The sequence below is a fragment of the Salarias fasciatus genome, chromosome 12, assembly GCF_902148845.1.
Source record: "Salarias fasciatus chromosome 12, fSalaFa1.1, whole genome shotgun sequence".
In the NCBI taxonomy this organism is placed as follows: domain Eukaryota; kingdom Metazoa; phylum Chordata; class Actinopteri; order Blenniiformes; family Blenniidae; genus Salarias; species Salarias fasciatus.
The window spans coordinates 31,529,923-31,536,070 of NC_043756.1; the positions used below are offsets into that span (position 1 = coordinate 31,529,923).

The 6,148-nt window shown below is 55.4% G+C and overlaps 1 protein-coding gene across 1 annotated transcript in view; it reads right to left on the reverse strand.

Annotated features, from left to right (window-relative positions):
- rsph14 (radial spoke head 14 homolog) overlaps positions 1-6,148 on the reverse strand; it is a 10,408-nt gene that overhangs the window by 3,074 nt on the left and 1,186 nt on the right. The gene's annotated exons all lie outside the window — the stretch shown is intronic.

Sequence of the window (6,148 nt, forward strand, 5' to 3'; positions counted from 1 at the left end):
AAATGTCCCCACAAGGATAGCAAAACATGGAATGACGTGCCTTGTGGGGACCTTTTTTCCGGTCCTAAGTAGGAGAAACAGTGTTTCTTGACCATGTTGTTGTTACTGAAAAAAGTAAAAGGTCAAAACATTTCTTTAGGGTTAGGCTTTGTTGTGGTGTGGGTTAGGGTTAGGGTAAGGGTCAGGGTTAGGGGCTAGACATGAATGGAGTCAATGGAAGGTCCCCACAAGGATAGAAATACGAGACCGTGCGTGTGTGTGTGTGTGTGTGTGTGTGTGTGTGTGTGTTGTGTGTGTGGGTACCTGCCCAGACTGTGTGTTGCCGCCAACTTCCAGAACCTCACATGTCTTCGTCCTCACTGACGGATCTTTGTCCTTCAGCAGAACCTTCAGCTGCTGCAAGAACCCTGCAGAGAAGAACCAGAACCAGGACTACAGATGGTCCAGAACCCTGCAGAGAAGAACCAGAACCAGGACTACAGATGGTCCAGAACCCGGACTACAGTTTGGTCAAACAATCTCACAGCAGTTCTATCAAAATCCTCCAAACATCTTCAGCAGAACCCAGAATCCAAACCGGAAGAAACAATCCTAAAATTAATGTATAAGGCAAAGTGTAATTTATTGCCTGTAAAACCCAGATTCAGAACCAAAATCAAAGAAAGAAACATCGTGGTAAAAGGAGTGAACTTATGGAATGCTCTGAAACAGGAAATCAAAGAGTGTAAAACAATTATGACATTTAAGAAAATTCCACACTGGAACAATATGAAATGAAAACTAAAGTTGTTGTGGGTGAAAAAATGTTTGATTTAATGAATATGAGTTTTTGAGTATTGTTAATTTGTATTTGTTCAAATACTGCATGTAAAGGGTCAGATGTAATAAGATTGTTCTTCTTTCTGCTCCGTTCTTTGGTTTGTTTGGTGTCTAGACTGATGACATTGATGTATTTTCATCTTTTTTGTTTTTTGTCTTTGTGCTGTTTTAAACGAAAGAAACAAATAAACCAAACAATCCAGGAGATGAGATGAGAACTAATTTTTTGAAGGTTATTAACGGTGTGAAGGGTCTCGGTCCCGGTCCGGTTACCTTCGGTCACGGTCTGGTAGAGCCGCTCCGGGTCGTGGATCAGGTCCAGGAGTGAAGCCAGAACCCTCAGCCTGGTGCCGGAGTCCGGCTGCTGCAGGTCGGCGAGGAGCTGCGGAAACGGCGAGCCGGCCGAAGGCCACCGGAGCCCGGCCGGAGGGCCGGGGGGCCGGGGGGCCGGGGGGACCCGGGGGCCGGGGGGGCCGGGGCCATCCGGGGGAGGCGGGGAGATGACCTCTGACCCTACTGAGATGAGTTCTGGTTAGGTTGAGCGGAGTTCTGGTCCAGTTGAGCGGAGTTTGACCGGAAGCTGCTGTTGCCAGGTAACCAAACGAAAACATTGACGGCTGCCGTGCTGCGTTCAGAACATACAAAACGTAGGAAAATCCAACTTTATTTGTTCCCCCTTGTTAAACAGGTATTTTTCATATTATCAATCGTTTTTTTTCAGTAGTTCAATGTGATCGTTTTTCTGTCTTATAAATGATACGTGTCTTGTTTTAAAATTATCTACTTATGCAAAAAAATGACAATGTAAGGAGTTGAAGTGGCTGGGATTCACGCCAGATATCAGGACACGATACAAACTCAATATCATAGGAAAACTACATTTTAATCCCTGATCTTGGAGGGGAGCTGTTTTTCTGTGTAGAAAGGCGACAGATTTGATCCAAAAAGAAATAAAAGTGCGGGAGATTTTCGTATCCGCTCTGGAGATGTCTCACTTTTCCCAGCAGACTTGAACGCCACCCGGCTGGTTGTCATAGTGACGGAGTAACGCGGGTTTCTTGCTGAAGAGACTGGCGAGTTTCTTGAGTTTCTTCACCTCCCGCTCCACGGACAGAGCCTCTGCTAGCGGAGAACCCCCCCCCGGGGTCCGGAGGGCCCCCCCCCCCTCCGGAGGTTCGGTTCGGTCCATCATGGCTGAGAGCAGAACGGTTCCGAGCGGAGAAGTTTACCGACAGCTGTTCGATGCGCAGGTCAGTCAGTCAGCTTCACACCGACGCGTCTGTGGTTCTGTGGTTGTTGTTGTTGTTGTTGTTGTTGTTGTTGTTGTTGTTTGTTTGTCTGAGTCGTCAGCTGGTGTTTTAATGTTGAATCACTGTTGAATTTTGTTTTGATTCTGGTTGAAATCACCTGATTTCAACGTCATGATTTGAACCATGACCTGAACCTTCTGGTTCTGGATTAGATGATCCTGGATCACTGATCCTGACCTCAGGGTTCTGGATCTGTTTGTTTGTTTGTTTGTTTGTTTGTTTGTTTGTTTGTTCAGACCCCTTCGTTTGATGCTGTTTCAGGTTCAGCTCTCCAGATGTCTCCAGGCTGGACGCAGAGACACGAGGACAGACTGTCTCTCTGCTGAGGACAGCAACACCAACTGCAGCACGACCAGCAGGTGGAGACAGAGAGACACCGAGGGACAGGGGGACACTGAGGGACAGGGGACACCGAGGGACAGGGGACACCGAGGGACAGGGGACACTGAGGGACAGAGAGACACTGAGGGACAGGAGGACACCGAGGGACAGGGGACACCGAGGGACAGGGGTACACCGGGGGACAGGGGGACACCGAGGGACAGGGGACACTGAGGGACAAAGGGACATAGAGACGCTGAGGGACTGGGGGACAGACAGATGGGGACAGATGGTGTGTCTGACTCTTCCCTCCGTCTCTCGTCTCTCGTCTCTCGTCTCTTGTCCTCCAGCAGGAGACAGCAGGACGACGATGACGTCAGCAGACTCCCCGACTCAGTGGGTTGGTACAGTTACCATGGCAACGGTCCTGCACAGCGTCCAATCACAGCTCTCTGACCCCGGACCTCTGTCCCCCCCTGCCCCCTCTGTCCCTCTGTCCCCCTGTCCCTCTGCCCCCCTGTCCCCCTGTCTCCTCTGTCCCCCTGTCCCCTCTGTCCCCCTGTCTCCTCTGTCCCCCTGCCCCCCTGTCCCCTCTGTCCTCCTGCCGCCCCTGTCCCCCTGTCCCCTCTGTCCCCCTGCCCTCCTGTCCCCCTGTCCCCTCTGTCCCTCTGTCCCCCTGCCCCCCTGTCCCTCTGCCCCCCTGTCCCCCTGTCCCCCCTGTCCCCCTGTCCCCCTGTCCCCTTCCCCCCTGCCCCCCTGTCCCCCTGCCCCCCTGCCCCCTCTGTCACCCTCTGTCCCCCTGTCCCCCTGTCCCCCCCGTCCCCTCCAGCGGGGGACCAGCCCAGCTCGGACATCCTGGAGCGTCTGTTGAGGAGAAGACAGACGAAGCAGGAGGACGCTCTGAGACGGCTGACCGAGACGCTGAAGGACGTCTCCGAGGTGCGGACTGAGACAGACACCTGTCCTCTAGCGGGACACAGGACAGGAGACGCGGTCCGGCGGTCCGCCAGCTGACGTCTGTCTCCTCAGGACTGTCAGGCGGCTGTGAGGACCGCGCGCAGCAGCTGCTGGCCTCCTGCAGGACTCCGACCACAGGTTGGACGACCTGAAGCTCAGCTGGAAGACTTGGAGCGTCTGAGGTCGTGCAGGTGAAGCGCGGGACAGGGGGGACAGGACAGGCCTGTCAGGGTCCCTCTGTCCCCACAATCGTGTGTGTGTGTGTGTGTGTGTGTGTGTGTGTGTGTGTACTTGTATTTCTATCCTTGTGGGGGACAAATGTCCCACAAGGTTAGTAAAACCCCTGCACAATGTTGCCTTGTGGGACCTTCTTCTGGTCCTCAGGAGAGAAACAGTGTTTTCTTCACCATGTGTTGTTACTGAAAACAGTCAAAGGTCAAAACATTTCTTTATCGTTCGGCTTGTGTGGGTGGTCTGGGTCAGGGGCTGGTCAGGGTCTGGTCAGGGTCTGGGTCAGGGTCAGGGTCTGGGTCAGGGGTCTGGGTCAGGGTCAGGGTCTGGTCAGGGTCTGGGTCAGGGTCAGGGTCAGGGTCAGGGTCTGGGTCAGGGTCAGGGTCAGGGTCAGGGTCATGGTCAGGGTCAGGGTCAGGGTCTGGGTCAGGGTCAGGGGTCAGGGTCATGGTCAGGGGTCATGGTCAGGGTCAGGGGTCAGGGGTCAGGGTCAGGGTCAGGGTCAGGGTCAGGGTCAGGGTCAGGGGTCAGGGTCAGGGGTCAGGGTCAGGGTCTGGGTCAGGGTCAGGGTCAGGGGTCTGGGTCAGGGTTAGGGGCTAGACATGATGGGAGTCAATGGAAGGTCCCCACAAGGAAGAAAATACGAACCTGTGTGTGTCTGTGTGTGTGGTGTGTTTGTGTGTGTGTGTGTGTGTGTGTGGTGTGCAGGAGGGTGTTTGTGTTGTGGCAGCAGGTGGACGAGTGAGCTGACGCTGAAGAAGACTATGGTCTCGGACTTTGGAGCCGAGCTGAGGCTCTGTGAGGACAGGAGGACGGAGCAGGTGAGGAGGTCCTGAACTCAGAACCCTGTTCGAACCGAGAGAACCGGGAGAACCGGGAGAACCCGGGAGAACCGGGAGAACCAAGAGAACCAGGAGAACCGGGAGAGTTAGTCAGTCATCAGTGAGCCCCGTGATGCGAGGAGGCCGGGCGCTGCTGGTCGGATCACCTAAAGACTCTCCTGTACATGTGTGTGTGGAGGTTCCCGGTAAACCGAGAACCCGGAGACCGAGGCCTCTGCCGGCTGGACCGGACCGACCGGACCGGACCGGACCGCCGGCAGGAGGCTCGCACGCAACAGGCACGTTAAAAATACCCTAAATAAAAGCGGTACAGGCCGCGGCGGTGGTGCGCCTCTGCGAACACTGTATTCCACGCAGTAAAAGGAAAACCTCGGTTGAACGAAGAGTTTTGTCCACATAGATTCTTGTTCTTCCACTCGGTCGACCGCAACAAAACAAACAACACAAACAAACAAACTGCAGGCTGCACAGAACCGGCTCGGCTCGTCCTCAGCTCTTCCAGAACCGGCTCGGCTCGTCCTCAGCTCTTCCAGAACCGGCTCGGCTCGTCCTCAGCTCTTCCAGAACCGGCTCGGCTCGTCCTCAGCTCTTCCAGAACCGGCTCGGCTCGTCCTCAGCTCTTCCAGAACCGGCGCGGCTGTTCGGCCTGGACGCAGGCAGAAAGCAGAAGAAATGATTCTCTTATTAAATTCATGAGAAATGTTTTAATAACAAAACACCTGAAATTCTGTTGATGAATGACGTTCTTCAGTGATGTGCGTCAGTGTTCTACACGCAGTCAGATGAGGGACGGTTTCTGTCCCCCTCGCTGCTCCAACCAGGTCCGTCTCAGAGGACAGTGAGGCCTGGAAAGTCAATGACACCCTTCCTGATTGTTCAGAGGAAAAATGTCAGTTTGTTGTTCTCAGAGAGAGAGAGAGGCCGTCACCGTTTGTTGTGTTGCTGTATTGGTGTCACGGTGTTGTGATCGGTTTGTGTAAGGTGGTGAAGGTGTGAAGGTGTGAAGGTGTCATGCTGCTGCCTGGATGAATGCTGGAGTGATGCTGTTCTTTTCGGATGAAGTCGCTGTTTCCTGGCTTGGTTGAAGAAGAGTTTAGAACCAGGAGGACAGACTGATCAGTGACGGAGCTGAATGAACAGTCAGTCATTAAGCCCCGCCCCCACCTGCTCCAGATCCGGGCGGCTCTGCGCTGCTGCTGCCCCCTGCTGGAGAACATCGGCCTGCTGAGACCAGAGGACGTCCACAGACTACTGCACAGCAGGGCCATGGTACTGACCTCTGACCTCCGCCCTCTGCTCTCCGCCCTCTGACCTCTGACCCCCACCCTCTGACCCCCGCCCTCCGCCCTCTGCCCTCCGCCCTCTGCTCTCCACCCTCCGCCCTCTGACCCCCACCTCTGACCTCCGCCCTCCGCCCTCTGCCCCATCTGACCTCTGCCCTCCGCCCTCTGACCTCCGCCCTCTGCTCTCCACCCTCCTCCCTCTGACCCCCCCTCCGCCCTCCGCCCTCTGACCCCCGCCCTCTGCCCTCCGCCCTCTGCTCTCCACCCTCCGCCCTCTGACCCCCACCCTCTGACCTCCGCCCTCCCCTCTGCCTCCGCCCTCTGACCTCTGCCCTCCGCCCCTGACCTCCGCCTCTGCTCTCACCCTCCGCCCTCTGACCCCCGC